General features: G+C 39.8%; 1 protein-coding gene across 1 annotated transcript in view; it reads left to right on the plus strand.

Moving 5' to 3' along the window:
- Positions 1–1,074: 1,074 nt before the first annotated feature.
- Positions 1,075–23,175, plus strand: part of SCEL (sciellin) — a 155,245-nt gene continuing 133,144 nt past the window's right edge. The window contains exon 1 of the mRNA XM_053665460.1: positions 1,075–1,135. The gene's annotated coding sequence lies outside the window, so the exon portion shown is untranslated. The remainder of the gene's footprint in view (positions 1,136–23,175) is intronic.

The following is a 23,175-nucleotide window of genomic DNA, read 5'->3' on the forward strand; positions in this document are numbered from 1 at the left end:
GCTCTGCTGGACAGCTTTCCCCCCCGAGCATCAGTGCAGGCTCTGCATCATTCCCCTGACCTTGGATGTCTCCACTCAGTGGAACAAGAGGAAGAAAATGAGAATTGTGTGTGTGAGGTCTGGAAGTCATATATATACGTCATTGTTCGTATACTATTACTATTCAGTCCTGTTCATTATAATGTTTCATAGACCAACTCCCAGTCACCAGGCCACATCTAAATGGAGAGGTGGCTGTGACATGTCACCCAGCAGTGTACTTGGGAAGACAGAAAAACTAGTTTGATGAACAACTACCTAGCTGCCAGCACAGATGCCACTTGTGAGTCTCTGTTTCTGTTAGTCAAGTGATTCTGACTAGCATGTTAAAGGATGCACATGGCAGCCTTAGAGGGTGTGTGCAAAGCTATCAGAGATTCTTACAGTTGGGAAATCATCATGTTCTGATAGACTGAGTTATGGAAATTAAGTTAAATATAACATAGTATATTGAATCTTAAAATATACGTAGTTGATATACCAGATTGTGACTTTGCTGCTCTATTAACTTTTTATCATGGCAAAACAATTAACAGTGGCAAAACAGTGTAGTATACATTGAAGGCAGTTTGACCTCTTCCTGTTTCTCTCATTTTTTCTATTTTCAGATGGAGGAAAACGTCTTTATCTATGCTTATACATGTAATTATGAAAAAAATGAACAAACAAATTAAGGAAAGAGAAAGAAGGGAGGAAGGAAGAAAAAAATCATATTTAGCATGCAAGAACCCCCGCACTTATTTTTCATGACCAATTTGGTGCTGTTTTCTGAAATAATTGGTCCCGTTATTTTTGGACATCTTGTACCAACTGTGAAAAAACAAACAGGCAGAATTTTATTTCAGTGTTTATTTTAGCATCAGGTTTAATAATTTTTCTTCTCTTTTAGTTACACCAGCTCATTCCCCTATCTGTCAGCATTTCACCCAGGCAGGATTCACTCCTAGTATGGGAGTACTATGTGTGCTTCTGGTGGAGTACACATTAAAACTAATAAAGTGCAAGCAATTTCATAAACACCATAACCTGGAGGAAGGTTGAGAAGAAGAGCAGATGGAGCCTGGAAAGAATAAGTAGAAACATAGCTACAAACCAGGTAAGAGATCAAAGAGCTCAGCACTTTCCTATAACACCCACCATTACAAAGCTATCATCCTGGGAGCTAAATAGCTCACTCGGATGGCATTATTGGGTATGAAGGTAGAAGAGACAGAAACAGCTCAGAGGCAGAAAGTGGCCTCACTAAAAAGCAGTCGGGCAGGTTTGTTCCTTGAAAATTATTTCTGTATTTAAGAAACCAGACCTTAATGTCTTTTTATCTAATCATTCTTTTGTTCCTTCTTATTGTATAGAGTGCTTCCCATGTGAGACACACTGTACTAGACACAACCCAGTCAATACATGCTATTGAAGATCAGTTAACACTGTCCAGCAGTTCAAGAACCTTAACATCGACAATCATTGGCAAGGAGGCCAAACAGCTGGTGCATCTAGAGGGTGTGGCTGAGGCAGCACAGACACCTGTGAGCAAAGTGGAGCGCCATCCATGGATGCTCTGGGTCTTGCTTCTGATGCAGGATTAAATTGCTTGAGAAGCAAACTATGCAGGGAAGGACGTCGGGTGAGCTGCATCCTTTGCTGCCTTCTTCCTTCCAGTCTCATTCATCTAGTCAACATTTATTGAATTACAAATGTGCAAGACAGTCTGCTGTAATTGAGGGATACCTGAGATACAACCTTGTTTTTAGGAACGGTAATATAAGATGGCTGGGCACACCTGAGAGATACAACTAGGAACAATGGGGGTGCCCACCTTTTTTAGCAATATCACGGAAGCTTCAGAAAGGATTCTCTAGAGAGTCTATTCCCCTGCATACTCTAACTGAGCCCCCCAAATGTTAAACTTACAGGCCCATTGGAGTCGGAACTTCTACCCTTGCTTATGACTAATTTTAATTTTATGGCATGTCCTGAAAGCTAGTGTTTGATTTTTTTTCCTTTTGGTGCTCAGAACCATTGTAGCTTATGAAGACCTCCTCAGGAATCTTAGGAATTACTAAATCAGGCTTTCCTGTCTGTTATAGTAAGCGAATGGCTCTAATGATTCCAAGTGGCCAAATATTTAAGGCATGTCTGATTCTACCGCTCCCATGCGACTCTCTTCGATGGAAAGAAAAGGAAAGGCAAACCCCAAGGTCATGTAGGTCATTAGAAATGAGATTAGAATAAAATGTGCTCAGAGGTCCCATTAAACGTTACATTATATTGGACTAAATGATTTGCTTTTCTGGGTATTCATATGAAAAATAAGTATTTCCTTACAAAAATATAAATAAATATGTTCAATATATTAAGTGCAGCTATAGTTTAGACAGACGGTTGAAGAAACTGCCTTGGGCCAAGCAGCATGCTTTCTCCCTCCTACTGTTAACAAATTAGGATGAGTCATCGCAGTCCGAGGGAACACAGATGTGGTTATTTCCCATTGTGTCGGCTTGGTGAGCCCAAAGTCTTTTCCTCCAAGGAGCCAGTGTGCTCTCCGTGGAAATCCCCACACTGACTGGCAGAACTCTGCTTCAAGAGATCAAAATGGGCCCTGGCTGGTGTAGCTCAGTGGATTGAGCATGGGCTGTGAACCAAAGGGTTACCCATTCTATTCCCAGTCAGGGCACGTGCCTGGGTTGTGGGCCAGGTCCCCAGTAGGGGTCACGTGAGAGGGAACCAAACATTGATGTTTCTCTCTCTCTCCTTCTCTTTCCCTTCTCTTCTCTCTAAAAATAAAAAATAAAAATAAAAATGAAAATAAAGAGATCAAAATGGACTGGCCCTGACTTCTCCCCTGATTCATCCCATTATGCCTAGAATTGCTAACGATTCTTAGTTACTTGGAATATTTGTAAACTATACCTACCTATAACCACATTCCACAGGCAAGTCAGCAGTAGCTTATGTGGAAATCCTTCTTGCATGTAGCATCTTGTATGGTGTACAGATTGTTCTATTCTAAAATGTCTTTGAAAAATTATAGGCTAGGAATAATGGGAAATAGTATATGCTGAGGCCCTTAAAATACTTTTTAGTTTTGAAATCTTGTGTGCTACATAACCCTTGCAACTCTTGCTCATGGCCTTCCTATTCCTGGCCCAATTCTCTTTTTGGAAAGATTTTTAAAGAATAAGAGCTGAGTGCTCCAGTGCCTGTCACCATTTTATCTGCACTTTTTACAATCATCTTAATAATCACGTGAATCATTTCTTCCTCACCTCCCACAATAACATGGGTTAAATAGAGCCATGAGGATTTTTTAAATGCAACCACTCTGACTTCAGAATCTAAAAAGACATCATTTCCATTAAACACACACACACAGACAGCAAATGACCTACCCAGACAGCTGCCCGTCGATGTTTCCCAGAACCGACAGCAGTGATTTATTTGTGTTTGGGTGCATTACCCTTGATCTTTTGCTGATTTGGAGGCAGTGTTCAATGAGTGTACTGGAGGACTGACCTCACTGCATCATATGTGCTGAGTCACTGTCCTCCAACTGGTGTCCCCACAGCAATGGGCTGACTCGCATTGGTATCCCATTGTCATTAAAACGTGTGCCAGTGAAAATACTCTCAGGCTCCCACTGCTGTTTCTCATTAGCGTTACCTTAATGAGATCAAAGAGATTCTCTCTTCCCTCCACCCCTCTCTGCCAAACAGCCAAATGCTTTCAGTTTAAAGGTCTTATCTTAGGACTCGCCTTGCCACATCCCCAGGGTTTCGACTGTCCTCTAGTGGTGTTTTGGATCATGTTATGTTTCAGAAAGAGAATTTGTTATTGTGTTTCTTTACTGTGCCTGCTGGGAGGAGTCCTTTAGGAATGCAATGCTTTTATGTTTGAGAAGAACAGAAAATAATGAGAATTTTGATCTCTGTTTTGCCTGCTCTCTGTTGCATTTTGAATTTATGTAACCTCTGAAGTGTTACATAAATTAACCCATGTCTGTGCGGCCTCCATCCGTAAGCACATTATGTTTTTTACTCATTCTTTGAAGAACAAACTGCTTTTGTCTGTACCCGCCAATTTAAGGGAAAACTACTTCTGGAATCCTATCCAAGCTCTTCATATTTTGGATGATTTTTACTGCCACTTTAATGACCAGCCAGGATGCTTATTTGTAATCACCAGCTTTCCATAATTTCAATAGGTAGTCCTTCAGCCAACTATTTTTATTCAAAATGTTACAAAAGCTAAAATTGCATGTTGAATTTTGTCCAGATGCTGTCTTCTTTTACGACAGGCTAACTGAGGCAGAGTGATTGTTCTTTTACTTATAACATGCCAGAAGCACATCTTGACTTCGTGAATCTAACCAGCAATCTGGAATGAAGTCTGTAATTTATGTATCAGTTCCATTGCTCCCCAGGACTGGCAGCAGTAGGAAGGCCACTTCAGGATTTAATTCAGCACGACGAATCATCAAATGTAATCACACCCAGAAGTCGAGGTTATTACACTCAGAGATGAGCTTTTCTTTGTCTGTCTGCATTTCAGCAAGTAGTATTTTGGTGGTTACATTTTTCACCTATGATAACAAAGACCACTTTGAGTAAGTTTGTCAATATAGGTATCACTAAATATTTCTGTAAAGTTTTAAAAATCTTTCTTTTCCTAAATTTTCTTTTATGCTTTTGTATACAAAATGCACCAACTTCTTAATTTGAAAAACAACTAAATCAGACAGAATCCAGATTCCTTAAGAACAAAATTCTATCATCTTGAACTTCCTTTTCTAGTCAAATCGTTATTGCCTTCTGGGCCAGCAAGGGAACTTACTTTGGAAAGTCCAAAATTGCAAAATTGAGAAGCTAGGTTAAAAGGTTTTTCTGCTTTGTTAAATTTGTTAGATTTTTGCCAAGTCCCTGGTTTTACACTGAAAAAGTTTCAGGGAAAGCTCGTGTTATCCTTTTTTGGTGTCCTTGTTCAAAAAAGATGTATAGTGTAGCTTAATGCTCTTATAGTGAAAACAAAAAGAAATAGTTGCCTCAGTGCAGCTTAATGGTCCTTTGGCCAGTTCCCCTTCCTGTTCTCTTTGTGGCTTTTCCAAGTCTTCATCTCTCTCTTCAAATTATCCCCGCAACTCCCAACTCCTGATACCAACTGTCAGCAGATTACCTTGGCTCTTACCCCACAGAGGAAAGACTCTATTTACCATAAATCCTTCAAGTTCCTTCCACTTAATAAATACACATATGTCTGCAATCTCAGGAGTAGGGTGCGGGGCGAGGAGGCTCCTGAGTGTCCTGAGACCAATTCTTCTATCTCACTCCCATTTCCCCAGACGCCTTGCTCCTTTCCTGTCTCTTCTTTTTTTTTAAATATATATTTTATTGATTATGCCATTACAGTTGTTCTATTTCCCCCTTTCATTCCCCTCCACCCTGCACACGCCCTCCCCCACTATTTCCCCCCTTTAGTTTATGACCACGTGTCTTAAGTTCTTTAGATTCTATATTTCTCCTACTATTCTTGCCCTCCCCCCTGTCTATTGTCTACCTACCATCTATGCTACTTATTTTCTGTACCTTCTCCCCCCTTCTACTTCTTCCACTCCCCTGTTGCTAACCCTCCATGTGATCTTCATTTCTATGGTTCTGCTCCTGATCTAGCTGTCCTCTTAGTTTGCTTTTGTTTTAGGTGTGGTTCTTAATAACTGTGAGTTTGCTGTCCTTTCACTGTTCATATTTTTATCTTCTTTTTCTTAGATAAGTCCCTTTAACATTTCATATAATAAGGGCTTGGTGATGATGAACTCCTTGAATATGATCTTATCTGAGAAGCACCTTATCTGTCCTTCCATTCTAAATGAAAGCTTTGCTGGACAGAGCAATCTTGGTTGTAGGTCTTTGGATTTCATGACTTAGAATACTTTCTCATGTATCTTCAACAACCTTCTGCTGGTCACTTACTCAATTCTCTCTGCATATAAACAGAACACTATCTCTTCCAGAGAAGCATTGATTCAGCGTCCATGAGGGTCCAAGTCAAGGCTCCCAACTCCCTCCTAAACACAGAGGACACTGGGGCTGCTTTGACAGAAGCTGCCATGCTTTTGGTTTTGTGGATCTGCCACTCTGGTGTCAGGGGACTGAATTATGGACAGGGGCCATAGCCAAAGGCAGCTCAGATGAGACAGCCAAAACTACATGATGTCTAGTCCTGTTCAGGTTCCTCCTGTTCACCAGTGACAGAAAGTTACTCTGGCTAATTTAACCTCAATGAGATAGTCACTGGAAGGATGTCTGTGGTACACACACCTGCAGGGGCCTGGAGGACCTGGCTCACAAAAAAGGCAGAAAGCAAGGTGCTCAGAAGAGCTCTGCGGTGGGAAGCACAACACATATTGTACAGGAAGAACAGTGCATTCAGCCTGCTGCCACCGCTGCTGCCGCTGCCGCTCCTGGATGGGCGTGTTCTGCTGCTGTCCCTAGCTTGTCTGACGGGCCTAGGCCAAATGACAAGTTTCCCCACAGCCAGGCTGTGAAGGAAGAGAGAGCATGGCTCCTTGGCTACCATATTGGAGGAGGGTTACAGCCCTACATCTGTACATAGTGAGAGATTCCCCAAAAAGGAGATTGAAGTGTTAACAGAAGTTGGATGTTAGACACCCCAAACCAAGAATTGGTGACTATAGATAGTTCTTGAACACAAGGAGATGCTTTCTTGGGGAACAGGATGATGAGATACAGAGAAGAGAGAAGAAGTAGTAGCAGAGAGAAACAAAGATTAAGTAAACTCAAAGAACAGCTGGGGACATAGAGAAGTTGTCATGAAATTGGTAGGGTCACAAAAGTAGAAGGGATGTGTTGGTGTCCACTCTCAGGGGGTGGTGAGTAACTGGTGACCATATATGCTGGGTTGCTTGGGACACCAGAGCTGGCTCAATTCTGGAAGAGTGGGTAGTGTTACCTAGCTCTCAGATTTTGGAGTCAGAGAATCAAGGGGGTCACTGAGGTAAATCCCAGCTTCACTCACCTGCTAGGTGAAATTGGACATAATTTGTAACCACTATAGCCTCACTTTTTCCTCATTTGTAAAAATTGTTCCTACATCATTTAGTTTATGTATCAATAAAATCACAATGCATATAAGTGATTAACATAATTCCTGGTATATTATGTATTATGTTATTATTACTACTATATTATGTCTCCCACAATTTTACAAATGCTATTCTATTTCTTGATCTTCATAATAGGAAACTTTAACTCCCCTTTTCAGATCCAGCTCAGATGTTACCTTCTCTGCAGACCCATCCCTTGCTTTGCATTTTCTTCTGCCTAAGTCATGTCTCTGTTATGGCGACCATGCCGTTAAGATTTGGATGTTTGTACGTCTCTCTCTCTTTGTGGACAGCATGCTTCCTGAGCTCCAAATACATCTCTTTCATCTGTCTATCCCCAGGACATATCAGGCATTCAATATTTCTTGAGTAAAGTATGATTCCATTATACTTTCACTGAAAAACTTAATCGCTAATTTTCAGAGATGTCATTTTTAATGAGTTATTACTATTTGTTTTATTCTGAAAGTTGAAATTTTACTTCCTTACCAAAAAGTAAGGTTCAGTCACTCACTGTTCGATGTTGTCACCTCTAATGTGGTTGAAAAAAATTTTCCCAGTATATTCTTTCAAAGAATAAATAAAAAAATGCATAGTTAATAAGCAATATTATTTTAGCTTCAGGTATACAACATAGATATTCACTTATGTACCTAACAAAGTGATCCCTGCTCTGAACCTAGTGACCATCTGGTTGAAATTTGAATGACGAGAGGGAGGCGTATCTGGGGAACACCAGAGCAGAGCTCAAGCGAGTCCCATACGTGCAAACTGAAGGCTCAGGGTTAGGAACAGGCTGAGTTATGAGGGGAAATTGGGGCTAGGACAGCAGGCAGAGACAGAGTTGGAACTGTACAGACACACAAGGGGTGGGGATTGTCCACAGAAGAGGAGGGAGGGAGGGGAGGATTCTCTGAGGTCTCTATCACATGAAGGGGAATAGACCACCAGGGTGACTGGGGCCAAGCAAGGGAGATCGTGGAAGCCAGAGAGGAGATGAAGGGGAGGGAGGATTTAAATATTTGGGGGCTATGTGAAACACTGATTTACGTAACAAATGCTCAGGGAAGACTGAATGAATTATCTAATTGTAAGAAGGAGGGATGGCTGGGGAGTTCAGAATAGTGGTCCTGATTGTCAGGTGGAGAGTAGGTGTCATCATCTGGACTCCAGGTGAGCTGGGGCAAGTGGGACAGAGCTGGGATGCAGACCCAAGAAGCAGGGTCCAATCCAGATTGTGAGACTGTGGTACCCTTCTTCCATCTGAGCATTATGTTATACACCTGTACCGACCAACAATGTATGAGGATACCCAGTCTCATATGGGATCATTCACAATTTTAAAATCTTATTTTCTTTGCTTTTGAATGGTTCAACAAATTTTGTCAATGACAATTTTCTTCATCTCCAGGTCTTTTTTCATAGCTTGTGACTACAACGTTGTGTTGGTCCATGTCTAAACCCTATTGGAAAATATAATAAAGCATTATGGGAATGCTGAGTAACTAAATTATTTTTTTGCTTGTGTATCTCAGAATTGGCAGTTTTACAATTTGTGTTTTATCTCCTTTGGCTGATTACCTTGGTCAAGCAAGCCAAATGGAAGTAGGGCCCATTTTAGGTGGGGGTGGAGCACAAGCAAGTGGACTGGGGCCAAATAGAGTTGACAGTCTTTCAGAGCTGGAAAAAATCTTGTCCAGTTTCTTTATTTTGCAGTATTAAAACTGAATTTAGAGAGGCCAAATGACTTGCCAAGGCTAGACAGTGCAAGGAGAAGTGGGAGTCCACATTGCCTTTTTTATTTGGATAAGTCATTATAGAATCATTAATATTTGATAGAGCCAGTGGAAAAAAACTTCATTCTCTAGTACTGGGCTCAGTTGGTTAGAGTGTCACCCCTGTATGCCAAGGTTGGGGGTTCTATCTCCAGTCAGGGCATACACAAGAATCAACCAATGAATGTATCAATATGTGGAACAGCAAATCAATGTTTTTCTCTCTCTCTCCCTCTCTCTTTCTCTCTCTCCCTGCTCCCCACCCCACCCTCCTCTCTCTCTCAAAAAACACTAAATTCAAAAAAATTAAATCAGCTTTTATTTACATTATTTTTATGTAAAATTTTTATTCCTCATAGTCTAGGGTCTATTTTGAGTATCAGTGGTAAATTTGAGGACAGTGAAATGACTAGATTTATGCTTTAGAAAGTTATCCTAGTAGGAGTATTCTTGCATACTCTTAGTAAATAAGAGAAAAACTATATCTATTTAAAAAATATTTTACTGTGTTTTAATTCAAGCTAGTTTTATTTGCATGATGCATATCTTTGGCTTGAACAAGCAATATATTACCTTTTTGCTACTATCATATTTCCAGGTACTATCATTTGATTCTCCTTGAATTGACTTAGTTCAGATAGTTGAAACTTTCATTTGAGTTGCCCTTAACAGTGATGACCTGTTTGATACCACTCATGCTCAGTGGTCTTTTAGGGTCCCTTGTAATGCAGCAGAACATACCTGTTACTCTGCAGTCGTCCATGGAGGCTCCCTAGGAACTCACTGTATAGTTGGAGTGCGATATACTCTGTGTACTTATACACTCTTTGACTTACTGCTATAGAATAAAGCATTGCTGTGTCTGCTTGGGTCTTATGAGATCTTGGATGTTAGTTCATTTAGTGTGAGTGTGTGTAATGCTGTGGGAAATAAAAATAGTATCATGCCCACTAATCTAAAGTGATTTTGGTAGTTGGGGAGAAAAAGCATAAATATATGAGTACATCATTAAAAATAAAATATTTTTACCAAGATGAGTCCTCTCAAAATAGTGTATATTTCTATTGATTATTCAAGTAACAGCTTTCAATTTTTGAACAGCTTGTCCACACACCTGACTTTTAATTCCAGCAAAAGAGGTTTCATTTCCATTTTGCTTACAAGAAATAAGTAAAGTTCAGAGAGATTAACTTGTTCAAAGTCAATTAGAAAGTGAAGGAAGTGCGCAAATCAAATCTGGATCTGTCTGTAGCCACAGCCCCTGCCATTTCTCATAAAGCATCTATAATGGACATTTGCCATTTTTGTCCATCCAAGTACCAGCATCCACTTTCTATGTTCAGAAAACATTCTCCTTTATGATGCCTTACCAGATACTCACCTTCCTAAGCTCCTTGCAGTTAGGGCTCTAGGCTTTACCAATCAGCCCCACCTGCTCTCTAGACTGTAAATCAGTAACTAATGACATCCAGAAACCATCTGGTCACTGAGATTATCTGAATGTGCTGCCATGTCTGCCTAGCAGGAGTTCCAACTTCTCTTTACTTGACAAGTCCTGTGGTTTGCTTTGGGGAAGTATTTCTAGGTATAAAATTTCTGTTTGCTTTCCCAGCCCTCTGAAGAGAATATGTGAGCTATTCTACATCATTTAAATAAATTTGCATTTGTGCTTTAATTAGCCAGAGTCAGTTTCTTTTATTAGCATCCTTGAGTACTACTGAATATTGTACCAGGAGAGGTTGCAGACAAGAAACCTCCAGGGAAAAAAGGAGGGAAATTGAAATTTATTACTTGTCCTTAGAGTGGGTAAGGAAAAGTGGAAGTCAGGTTGGTGTTCAGTAACTAAAACTGAGCAGCTACTGAAATTAGTGGAAAAAAAAAACCTCAGCCAATCAAATCATCCATCGCTTGTTGTCCCTTTGAATGACAATCCCTTTACGGCTGGTTTTGTGAGACAAAGTGATAGTTGCAAAAAGATAGTTGAAAGGTATGAGGAAATCAAGGACTGGGGAGTGTAACAGTGGACAGTTTATCAAGAGAAAATGACAAATTCAGTCCTTGACTTTTAGTAGGTCAAGTTGCCAACTGAAAACAGTCACTTTCCAAGATGGGTCTAAAAGAATGTGTAATCTCTCGCAGCTACAGCCCTGAGACATCAGAATCCACACTCAAAGATTATCTTCCAAGGTACTTACATCATGTTACAATATTTCCTAGTCCCTTGTGTGAAAATTCCAACTATGACCAACCTAAAATGCTGAGGAGAGGCCCTGACCTAGGGTGGAGATGTGAGAGGAGTGGGGTTGCTCAGTGTCCAAACCCTCAAATGCTCTTGTGTCTACCCCATTCTCTCTACCCCTTTCCTTAGTGAAGGCATGCCCCAGGGCCTATTACAGAGTCAACCCAAAAGAATTGCAAAATTTTGGGAACTTATTTTGCAAAAATCTGGCTGGTACATGTGGGAATGAATTCTGAGAATTGTTGGCTAAGGATGGAGGGATGAGGTATAGATGGAGAAGAATGTGTCACTATAGGTACATGTACCTATAGGCAATTCTATATTCATCTGGGGGTGATTTTAGTTGCTTTTCTTAGACTTCTGACTAAACCAGGACTCAACAGCGGCCTAGACATTTCTGGTATAACATAGAGGAAGATATTAAAAGATGAAAAAATGTAGGGAAGTGGGAGTGAGTTTCTGGTTTGCAATCCATTCCCTGTGGCCCAAGGCCTTCGCTGAGTTGTGCATTGAAAAAATTATTGGTGAGGAGAGTCTCAGCCTTTTAGAGAGTCTTTGTAGAAGAAGATTTTGTGCATTTCAACTCTCCTCTATAGAGAGAAGACTCAGTTGAAATGAGCTTTCTGCTTTCACTGGCATACTGGAATACCAGAGTGACAGAAGCCGTGTAACAGCGTGTAGAAAATGAAGGCCACTGGTGTTTGGGCAGGTGTGGGGGTCAGGAGAGGGCAAGTCAGTGTGGATCCCAAAATGTGGATCTCCAACCCCGGGAGATCTTCGATATTTGCTAGTCAGTCATAGACTGTATGCACAGTTCACCAAGGGAACTTTTGATTTGTAAAACAATACCAGCACCAACCAAAAGACAAAAACTCCAGGTATGGCAGTTGAACTACCCCAACTTAAACTATCCCACAACAAAGTGTTGGTCTTTTACTGAGTTTCTAAACTTCAATTCCAGACACTAAAAGGAAAGCTATGTAGCCTTGCAGAGAAATTTTGTGATAATATCATAAGTTCATATTTCTTCTAGTCTTCTGCTAAGGGACCTTCAGTTCTCAGGTCGACTATGCTTTGAACAGAGGAAAAGCCCAGAACTTTCAGGTGCAGAATGACAGCTGCTCTGGGCTAACACTAGTTCCTGGGAGTGGGGTGGGGGCAGGTTCAGAACACCATAATGTGTTTAGAATTCCATAATGTGTTTCATAGCTGCTGAACCATTTTACATTCCCACCAATAGTGCACAAGCGATCCAATTTTCCCACATCCTTGCCAACACTTGTTATCTTTTTTTTTTTTCTGGTAGCCACTCTAAAAGTTTTGACATGATATATCACTGAGGTTTTGATTTGTATTTCCCTAGTAATTGGTGATGATTAATTGTGCCCCATCAGCCAGAGTCAGGGCTGTGGGGGCCAGGTGATATGTGTGGTCTTGAGCCTGTCACTATCTCAGTGGCACCTGGACTCATCTCTGTTTCTTTACTCTGTTCCTGATTTTATTATTGAAAAGGAAACTCCCAGCAACCCCACAATGCCCTTGTTGACTTCCTGATATGTGGACTGAGGGTTATTATAAGAAGAGCTTAGTGGAATCCCCTGGAATTCTTCTAACTAATGTTTAAAACAAATACTATTCGTTCTGTCAACAATTTTCATTGATTGCCTACTGTGTGTCAGACACTATACAGTGCTAATTTATTAGTAACTAAACAAACAAAAAATTTTGCCACTGTGAAACAAAAGTACTGAAGGAAGAAGACCAATTAATAATTGAAGTGCATGCTATGTCAGATAGTGATTAGTGCCATGGAAAAAATAAATCTGAATGGGGTGTGGGAAGTGACTGGAGGGTTTGTTGGTTTCTCACAAAGCTAATGGGGATTAGCATCGAGGGAATGGGGACTGATATGGGGCCCTGGACCTCTGATGGTGACCGATATAAATTTGGATCCAGGGAATAATGAAATAATACATAATGCCAATTGCAAAAAGGTTAAATAAAGCCAATTGCAAATGGCAGAAAGAATCACAAAGTCACTAGCATGGACTTAAAAGATGCAGGGCGGTTATTTTCTATCTGATCTCCATTTAGTTTGTCTGTGTGGCAGGTGCAGAACACAGATGGGTGTTGGAGAAAAAACTATTTGTGTTTCTATATTAGGATTTAAGCCAAGCATGCAACACAGAGAAGCCAACTCATTGTAGGTGATCAGTAAATACCACATTATATCTTTGAGTCCTCATCCTAACTGTCACTTTGAACTTTGGCACTGACAATTTTGATATTAATTTTAAAGTGTTTAGCAGCTCAGCAGGCTTCCATCGAGTGGTGCTAGAGAGTCAAGTACTGTTCAGTATTTGAATATTGTCAGCTGTAAGCTTGATTGATTGTTACATTGTTCCTTTCATGAATGGCTTCCCTTTCCACTCAGTTTTATCATCATTAGTCAGCGGGGTTGCCTGTTGAGTGTTGGTGTCTAACCTGAAATTAAAATCTGTTTGTTCAGGATGGTTTCATGGAAGCTTAGTACTGCAAGGGAAGAGTGATTTATGCAAAGGTTTATCTTTCAGTGCATTTGTTTTCAAAACTAACCAGTTTGATTATAAAGAACATATTAGCTTTTGTCCTTGAGCTGGGTAACTTTGGATTGGAGCCCAAGCATCAAAGTACAAAAGAAGATTCCCTCCTATTTAATGTAGCTTTGTTGACAACATTAAGAAAAATGATGTCAGCTCACTCCTCTGCAAAATATGGCAGTTGTCCTGAATTAAATCTACAGTAATTTTCTTTTATTTTTGTTATATATTTTTATCTCTGTTACAAAAGATACATATTTATTACAGAACATCTACAAAATCCAGAAAACTGAAAAGGAAATGTATTAACTTGCTACTGATGCATGAGAAATGATCACAGGCTTAGTGGCTTAAAAGAGGATGTACTTACGGTCTCACTGTCTGATGGGTCAGGAGTGTGGGCGTGTCTTTTCTGGGTCCTGTTCTTGGAGGCTGCCCTCGGAGACTTGGTCACGTCTGTGGGCTCAACTGAGGCTGGTCTCAGGGTCTGGTCCCCAGCCCCAGTGCTTGCTGGCAGAGCTCATTTCCTGCAGCTGTAGAACTCGTGGTGGCCGGCTTCTTCAGGTCATGGGAGGCTCCCCTTTCAGGAAGGGTCCGGGCCTTTTTTCAAAGGGTTCACTTAGGTAGGTCAGACTCACCCGGGGTTATCTCCCCTGTGATGACATCAAAGTCAGCTGATGAGGCACTTTGATTAGCACGCCAAACTCCTTTACTTTTGCCAAATAATGTATCTCAGTCACAGGTAGTGCATCTCATTATAGTCAGAGGTTCCGTCAAAACATAAGTAATCTCAGAATTCTACCACCACAGGAAAAAGAATACTCAAATTATCTCTAATAACAGCCTCAAACTTTTAAGGTATTTCTTTCCTATGTTTTTTTCCCACACAGAGTGTTCTTAATATAGTTGGTATTAATTTTGCATAACTTTTTTCCTTTATATTATTAAAAGTTTCAAATATACATGAGAGTAGGGAGAAAATTAAAGCTCTCATGTACTCCATCATCCACACCCATCAACAGTGATCATCATTCTGTAGTGCATGATATTTGAAGTCTACTCCTTCAAATAAAGGAGTAGATTTTTTTAAAGATTTTATTTATTTTTAGAGAGAGGAGGAGGGAAGGAGAAAGACAGGAAGAAAAATATCAATGTGTGGTTGCCTCTCACACCACCCCCCTACTGGAGGCCTGGCCTGTAATCCAGGCACATGCCCTGACTGGGAATCAAACTGGCAACATTTGGGTTTGCAGGCCTGCGCTCAATCTACTGAGCCACACCAGCCAGGGCTGAAGTCTACTCCTTTATCATTCTTATCCCATCATAGCAATTTTCCAAAAACAATTTCAAAAGAGCATACTTTAATCTATTAATGAAATGAGTGTATTTATTACATGCTGACTATACTAGGGCACCAGAGTAAACAAAAGGGACATTGCCCCACCTTCAAGTAGCATATTATCAAAAGTAAAATGTCTTGCCAGTGAGGGGCAATTTCAGTATAGTGTAACCTGCATTACTGCGGTGCAGTCTGGGTGCTAAGGGAGGAATAGATACCAAACCCAGCTTCGGGGAAACACAGGAGGTTCCCTAAAGGAGCTGTCACCGAAAGGAAACTGAGACCCTCTTAGCTTTCCAGCTCACTTCCTCTACGCCAACTCTGGGACCTACAATTGATTATTCCCGTTAGTTTCATGACAATCCACACATTTCCCTCCTCATGTCTTTCTTCACCAGGCTTGACTTCTATGGAACGTCATTATGTACTTATTATAGAACTGAGATAAAATTCAGGTAAAAATAATAGAATATACCTGGCTTGTGTGGCTCAGTGGATTGAGCACCAGCCCGTGAACTAAAGGGTCACTGGTTCAATTCCCAGACAGGGCACATGCCTGGGTTGCTGGCCAGGTTCCCAGAAGGGGACACATGCAAGGCAACACACATTGATGTCTCTCTCCCTCTCCTTCTCCCTCTCTTCCCCTCTCTCTAAAACTAACTAAATAAAATACTTTTAAAAAGTTGCCCCCCAAATAATAGAATATAGAACAAAAATGTTACAGAAAATGTGATACATAGAAATTGTTTTGCCATTAAAAAGTAAATTATAGAAAAATACATATTATGTAAAAATTGTATATCCTTTCATTAAGAAGAAAGGATAAATTTCCAAAACAGGTCATGAATTGACACTGACATTATTTAATAATGTAATTAATGAAGAACAAGCTGTATGAACACATTGAGATAATATTTAAATTTCTTGCTGACATGAAGAATTAATTGTACTGACTGTGATGGAGAATCTAAGACAACTTAAAATTCATGTTTCTCCAAATCTTACAGAGTAAGAAAACTTGACTGAGGTTTTCCTGAACTTTAGGAAAACTATATTTTTCTAAAAATTTACATGACATTACCAAGGAGAGGTGAAAAATACAGTTTTCTAAATTATCAGAAATTAAAAATTTTTTCATTATGAGTTCTAGAGGAAAGACTTAATCTATTTTTTGGTCAAGGTGGTAATATTACAAATTTGTTGTCATATATAAGAAGTGATCAGAATATGCAGCCCAAAATGTAAAAATAATTATATAGATACAGATATATTAAACAGGAATCAGTCAATTGATTACTAAAAGCACTGTGTAATTTTTCTGGATTTTTGCGATGTTTGCAATATTTGTCTGATTTTTGAGATTTTAAAACCATGGTTCATTTTTTGTTCTAAAGGTGTGGTCATGTCTGTATCTATGTCACGCTTTTGTGTTTCTTTCTTAAAGAGGGCGCCCGGACTATAGCCCGCCTTCTCTCACTGGGCTGACTGCCATAGCCTGGGGCGGGGGGCGCTCCACTCTGCCACTCCTATCACCTGTTCTAGGCAGTAGGGAGCGAGGAGGGTGGTTTTACAAGCATTTCAGAGAGTATCATTCCTCTGCTCAACCCTGCATTGATTTTCATTCTTGTAATAAAACCCTAGCCACATTGGATGCTCCAAGAACCGTCCCGCCTCAGGTCCTCTCCTCTTGCTGGTCCCTGCCTGGAGTACTCTCCCATCACAAACCTACTGAATTGGCTCCGTCGTCACTCACACCTTTTAGTCTTTGCTCAGGTGTCTTCCGCTCAGGGAGACTCCCCCTTCCAACACGCTCACGGTAGCAACTGTCACACACGCTACTCTCCATCCCCTTCCCTGCTCTGCTTTCTTCCTCCCTTATCTTCATATGGTTACTGTATGTTTGACTTTTTTGATTGTCTGTTGGCTGTTTGCCCCACTGGAACTTAAGCTTCATGAGTTCGTGGATGTGTTGTTTGCTGCTCTACATCCATAGTCTAGATGGGCACTCAATAAATATTTGAAGATCAAGGAGGAACCACAGTAATTAGACCAAAGGAGAGGAACCCTCGGTGTGGGGTATTGTCCTGGGAGGGTGTTTTCTGAAAAGTGGAGTATAAACAGGCCCTAGAGACAAAAGAGCAAAACTCACGTTGTTATTAGCAGCATTTCTACCCCTTACTGAATGGATGTTCTAAACGTTAATCCCATTGTTGACTATTCACTTTCAATCTTTTATTACATATTAATGAATATTTTTGTTATAAATCGTATACTGCTTAAGGATTATTTTCATGGTCTGGAGTTTCAGAAATAGAATAATTGGGATGCCAACATGAACATTTTAAAGATTTAAAAAATCAGAAGACTTTTGATTCATGTATTAACCAGGGTTCAGTCAGAGAACAGAGCCATAGAGAACAGTAGCAAAAGATTTATAATGAGGCATGAAAAGGCTTTACAGCAGTTGGGGAGAGAGTCCCCAGGAATAATACCTAATGCCATACTTAGAACTAGGCCAGCAAGGGGACCGACATCGCTTCTAGAAATGGCCAGAAAGCCATCTGCAGGATTAAAATGTGTCCAACAACTGCCAGATGCAGAACCATACTGTGCTGGCTAAAACCCATGCCAACAAACGGTACCCCATATTTGGCATCCAGGAAGGAAGTAGAGGGACCCTGGCAGTTCTCTTCACTCTGCCATTGCAAACCCAAATGCTTCCACACCTATGCTTGCCAGACAAACAAACAAACCAGCAAACAAACAAACCAACAACAGCAACAAAAAGCCAAAGCAGCCCCCAAATGGCTGCTACTTGTCTAAACCTCAACAAGGGCATTGACTTGTGCCAACTCAAATCATATTAGAATAGGAGCTATGATGGCATCTGAAAAATGGCCTTTTAACTTTTAGGCTTTGGCAGTTTAGCTGGTTAGGAAGCTACTTTAGTCAAAAAGGAGGTAGGAGTGGCTCTTAAGTACCAATCCACCACGCCCGGAAAAATATAGGCTGTCAAAGTGCTTGTAAAACATTGTACAGTTTATGGTCCCATCAGGAAGGGACTTGATATGGGAAAGTGCAAATTTCACTGCACTGTACCCTACAGTTGAGTATAGTTCTGTAAAACCCTGTCCAGCAGGTGAATTTGGGGGTAACTATAGTAGAACTATACTGCTTTGGTTGGGCATTGTTTGATTACACATGAGTTTGATCACTTTCCCAAATGCTTGATAATAAGTATTGTTTTAGAGTTTGAAGTAACTAGTCACCTCTCTGCTATGAATTTATTATGTTCATAAGATGTTTTTCCTCAATAATTTATGTGTGTATATTTTTATTGAGGCAAAATATATATAAAATTTTCTGTTTTAACCATGTTTTAGTGTATAGTTCTGTGGCATTAAGTATATTTATATCATTGTGCATATGCTTTAAAGGTGTTAACTCTTTACTGAATTTGTTGCAAATGTTTTTCCAAATTTGTCATTTCATTGTATCATATACAGTGATTTTTATCAATATTTATAGCACTTATATTTTTAAAATGGTTTAACTGTAAAATTTAGATCTTTTTAAAAATATATTTTTAGAATTATTTATTTATTTATCTTTAGAGGGGAAGGGAAGGAGAGAAGGAGAGAAATATCAATGTATGGTTGCCCCTCATGAGTCCCCTTGCTGGGAACTGGCCTGCAACCCAGGCATGTGCCCTGACTGGGAATTGAACCATGATCCTCTGGTTCGCAGGCCCGTGCTCAATCCACTGAGCTACACCAGCCAGGGCTCTAAAATTTAGATCTTTTAACTATTTTGAATATTGTATCTATGACATAGTCAAGATTTTATTTGTTTATATGTATAATATGTATTTACATTTTAAGCAGAGATGATTATTTTAAATACTATAGTATTATAATATATTGAAATATTATATACCATAAATCTTTGTTTTCAAAATTTACTTTGATCTGCTCACATATCCTGAGATAATATCAAAGCTTTAAAGAATTATCTGCTAGTTCACTTATACTATGTAAATATTATACATAGTAATGATCAGGTATAATTTTATAAATCTTAATTTATGCATTCAGACTGAGTATTTTCTTGTGCAGTTGGAAAAGATTAGGAAATATTACGAGAGTATACATTTTCTGAAAAAAGTTAAAAGAAATGCTTTATTTTGCAGTTTTTCTGCACAGGTCACTGGGAGACTCAAAGAAGATTCTCAACTGTATTTTATATGGCAGTTGCTCTCAGGGTGCATATTCATGACTTGCTTCCTTTTCTTCGTATATTGCTAGCTTTTTTAGTTTGCGCTTTTATCATCGTGGCTTCTTGAATTCCGCCCATTTGTCATTTCCAGGTTAAATAGAACTGGGATATTATTTGGACAATTTGTGCGAAGACAGCATCAGCAGCATTTTATTTTAGGGCAAAACCTAATCTGCTTAAATAATTAAAAATTCATATTTTTTAACATATCCATTTACGATCACAAAAAGCTTATGATGCAGTAAAAATGGTCTGGTGGAGATGCAGGAAGCAGGGACACATGAGTCTAGGCAATGTGTTTTCAAAATTGTTATGAGAGCCCTGGCCAGTGTGGCTCAGTTGGTTAGAGCATCCTTCTGAAAGGCTGTGGGCTCGATTTCCAGTCAGGGCACATACCTAGGTTGCGGTCTCCACCCCTCAGCGGGGTTCTGACGATCCCCACCTGGGCATGTGCAGGAGGCAACCAATTGATGCTTTTCTTTCGGATTGATGTTTCGCTCTCTCCCTTCCTTTCTCTCTGTAAGCAATGAAAGAAAAATGTCCTCAGGTGAGGATAAAAATAAAAACTTGTATGGGATTTTTAATTTTTTAAATATGCTCTTATGTTGGAATGGGGAGAGGACACTGGTATTTATTCAGTTCGCATGTGTCCATTGAGGGCCTGGTCTGTGCACAGGGCAGTGAACACGGCACCACTGTGGCTGGAGACACTGAGCAGGGGAGCTTTTGACTTCAGGTTGCTTGATTATTGGCTTAAATGTCATAAGCTGAGAAATCTGTGTTGGTTTTGTGACCAAAATTTTATGTTCGTCCTAAATGCTTTTACTAAAGAAAGCATCAGCCCAAAATAAACCAGATTTTTAGAAGGCCACTACCCTGGCTTGGGCTCTTCTGTAAATGTACACCAAACTTCCCGCTTTATCTTTCCCTGCTTTATCTTTAAATGTTCTGCATTATATTTTTCTGTTTTCTACATTTTGAAAACACTTGTATGCATGTGTGTGCATGCACACATTATGCACACTTACAGTTTTTATTATCCAACCCTTCCAATGCCTTTTTCTCTTCTCCCTCGAAGCAGGAAGTATTTCATTCACTACCCTTCAAGCTGTATACTAAACAGGCGTATCGCTATCTTCCTTTAGGTCCCTGCCTATGCATTATTTCCTCAGTAAATTTACCTGATTTCTTATCAACAGTTTTGAGTTTATTCAGCTTACTTTAACTCCAATCTACATCACATTCTATCATACCCTTGTAATTATAAATATTTCTTGTGTGTGCATGTTTTTCTACTTTCTTTCACTCCCATATTAGACTATAAATCTTTAAGAGATTCAATCTTTACCTCAGACAAGAAACATAGTGATGTAACTTCTTGTACCTTCAGGTGCTATATTTACAAAATACTGCAGTCAGTCATATTATTTTATTGAGGGGCCTCTCAGTTACAAGGAACAGATGCACTAACCTGTCCTGCATAAGGACATAATCGCAGAAATCTGAGAAAAGGCACTGAGGCACAGCTGGGTGCCTCTTGTGTATCGCTCCTGCTCTCTCTCACTCTGACTCTTTCTGAGCCTTTCTCTCTGGTGACTGTTCCTTTCTCCTGGCACCTGGTGTGTTTATTATCTTCTGTATGTGCACATTAAGCTGCCTTTATGTGAAATCAAATTTGGCAGCAAAGTCACATGGCCTGGGTTTCAGTCTTGCTTTCTCACTTCCTAGCTGTGTGACAAGTTTTTAATTCCTTTGTGACCTGGTGTTCACATTAGTAAAATGGTGGGGGTGGACAGTTGTTAATAACACTAATTACTTTGTAGGGTAAGTAAATTAAGTGAAAATATATAGTAAATACCATATAAATGGTAGCTCTTATTATTTATGCATCTGATTTCCATTTACTTATAACTTGAGTTGCCTATGGACTACTATGGTTGTCTTCATACTTCCTACAAGATAGTTCTGACACTGTTGCTAACTCAGTCCCATACGCTCAAGAGAGAATCTCTTTGGCTTGGTTCATCTTTTTATATTGTTATCAGCTCCTGGTAGACCAGTGGGTTAGCTGCCTTTTATGAAAGTGCCATGGTCTGGCCAATCCTCTGTGCAGGGGTCTGGGGTGGGACTCTGTGTACTCAAGGTTGCTGCTGTCTCTCACCTGGTATAGTCAGTCAGTTTCCCAGTTTCCACCTAGTGGACACTATAAAATGTGTACTGGCCAGAGATGTAAGTGAATATGTAAATGGAAACATTCATTGCATTTTTAGTGAGTTTTTACAAATCAAACCATGATTTTCATTGACTTTGTAGCTTCAAAGATATGATTCAGCTACTTCTTACTACTACTAACGTAGACCCTTTAAGTCTGGTAAAGACACCATAGTGTTAAGAATGAGCACCAATGTAAAGGAAAGAATAAACAAATGGGATCTCATCAAAATAAAAAGCTTCTGCATGGCTAAAGAAAACAGTATTAAATTAGCAAGACAACCAACTGTATGGGAAAACATATTTGCCAATGATACCTCAGACAAAGGTTTAATCTCTAAAATATACAAAGAACTTACACGACTCCACTCTAAGAAGATACCCAACCCAATTAGAAAATGGGAAAAGGACTTGAACAAACACTTCTCCAAGGAGGACATACAGAACATTCAGAGACACATGAAGAGATGCTCAATATCATTAGCTATCAGAGAGATGCAAATTAAAACCACAATGAGATACCACTTTACACCAGTCAGGATGGCTATCATAAACAAAGCAACAAACAACAAATGTTGGAGGGGTTGTGGGGAAACGGGGTCCTTAGTTCACTGTTGGTGGGAGTGCAGACTGGTACAACCATTATGGAAAACAGTATGGATTTTTCTCAGAAAAATAAAAATCGACCTGCCTTTTGACCCAGCAATTCCACTGCTAGGATTATATCCTAAGAATCCTAAAACATCAATATCAAAGAACCTATGCACCACAATGTTCATAGCAGCACAATTTACAATAGCCAAGAGTTGGAAGCAACCTAGGTGCCCATCAGTAAATGAATGGATCCAAAAATTGTGGTACATATACACAATGGAATTCTATGCTGCAGAGAGAAAGAAGGAGCTACTACCCTTTGCAACAACATGGATGGAACTGGAAAGCATTATGCTGAGTGAAATAGGCCAGGTGCTGAAAGACAAATACCATATGATCTCACCTTTAACAGGAAGCTAAACAACAAAACAAACAAGTAAGCAGAAAAAAAAAAACCCAAAAAACAAAGACACTGAAATAGAGAACAAGGGGATAGTGACCAGAGGGGAGAAGGAAGGAAAGTTAAGGGGAAAAAGAGGGAGGGATTTGGAGGAACAAATAGGAAGGACACAGGGACGAGAACTAAGGGGGGGGAGGAAATGGGAGGGAGGTGGGGAGCAAGGGGCAGGGGAGGCTGGGATGGGAAAAATAGACAAAAAACTGTACTTGAAAAATAACTAAATAAAATTTAAAAAAAAAAAAAGAATGAGCACCAAATTTGGAGTCCAGTAATCTGAGTCCTGACTCCTGCCCTCAGTCACTGGCTAATCCTGGGCGATCCATGATCGTTCTCTGAGCATCACTCTCTCATCTGCAAACAGGGACAAGAATCTATCTCACAAGTGCAAGCTATCAGCTATTATAAATACACTACTTTATAAGGAGCAGCTTCCCTGGATAGTGTCTTTACTGAGAAACTCAGCATCAGAACTCAAAAGTATAAAGTATGTCATGATCACAATGGATAAAAAGTCTTTTTAATGTCTTTATTTGCCAGAATAAAAGGCTAG

Source organism: Artibeus jamaicensis, unplaced genomic scaffold (assembly GCF_021234435.1).
Source record: "Artibeus jamaicensis isolate MK-2021 breed Jamaican fruit bat unplaced genomic scaffold, CSHL_Jam_final contig_415, whole genome shotgun sequence".
Classification (NCBI taxonomy): domain Eukaryota; kingdom Metazoa; phylum Chordata; class Mammalia; order Chiroptera; family Phyllostomidae; genus Artibeus; species Artibeus jamaicensis.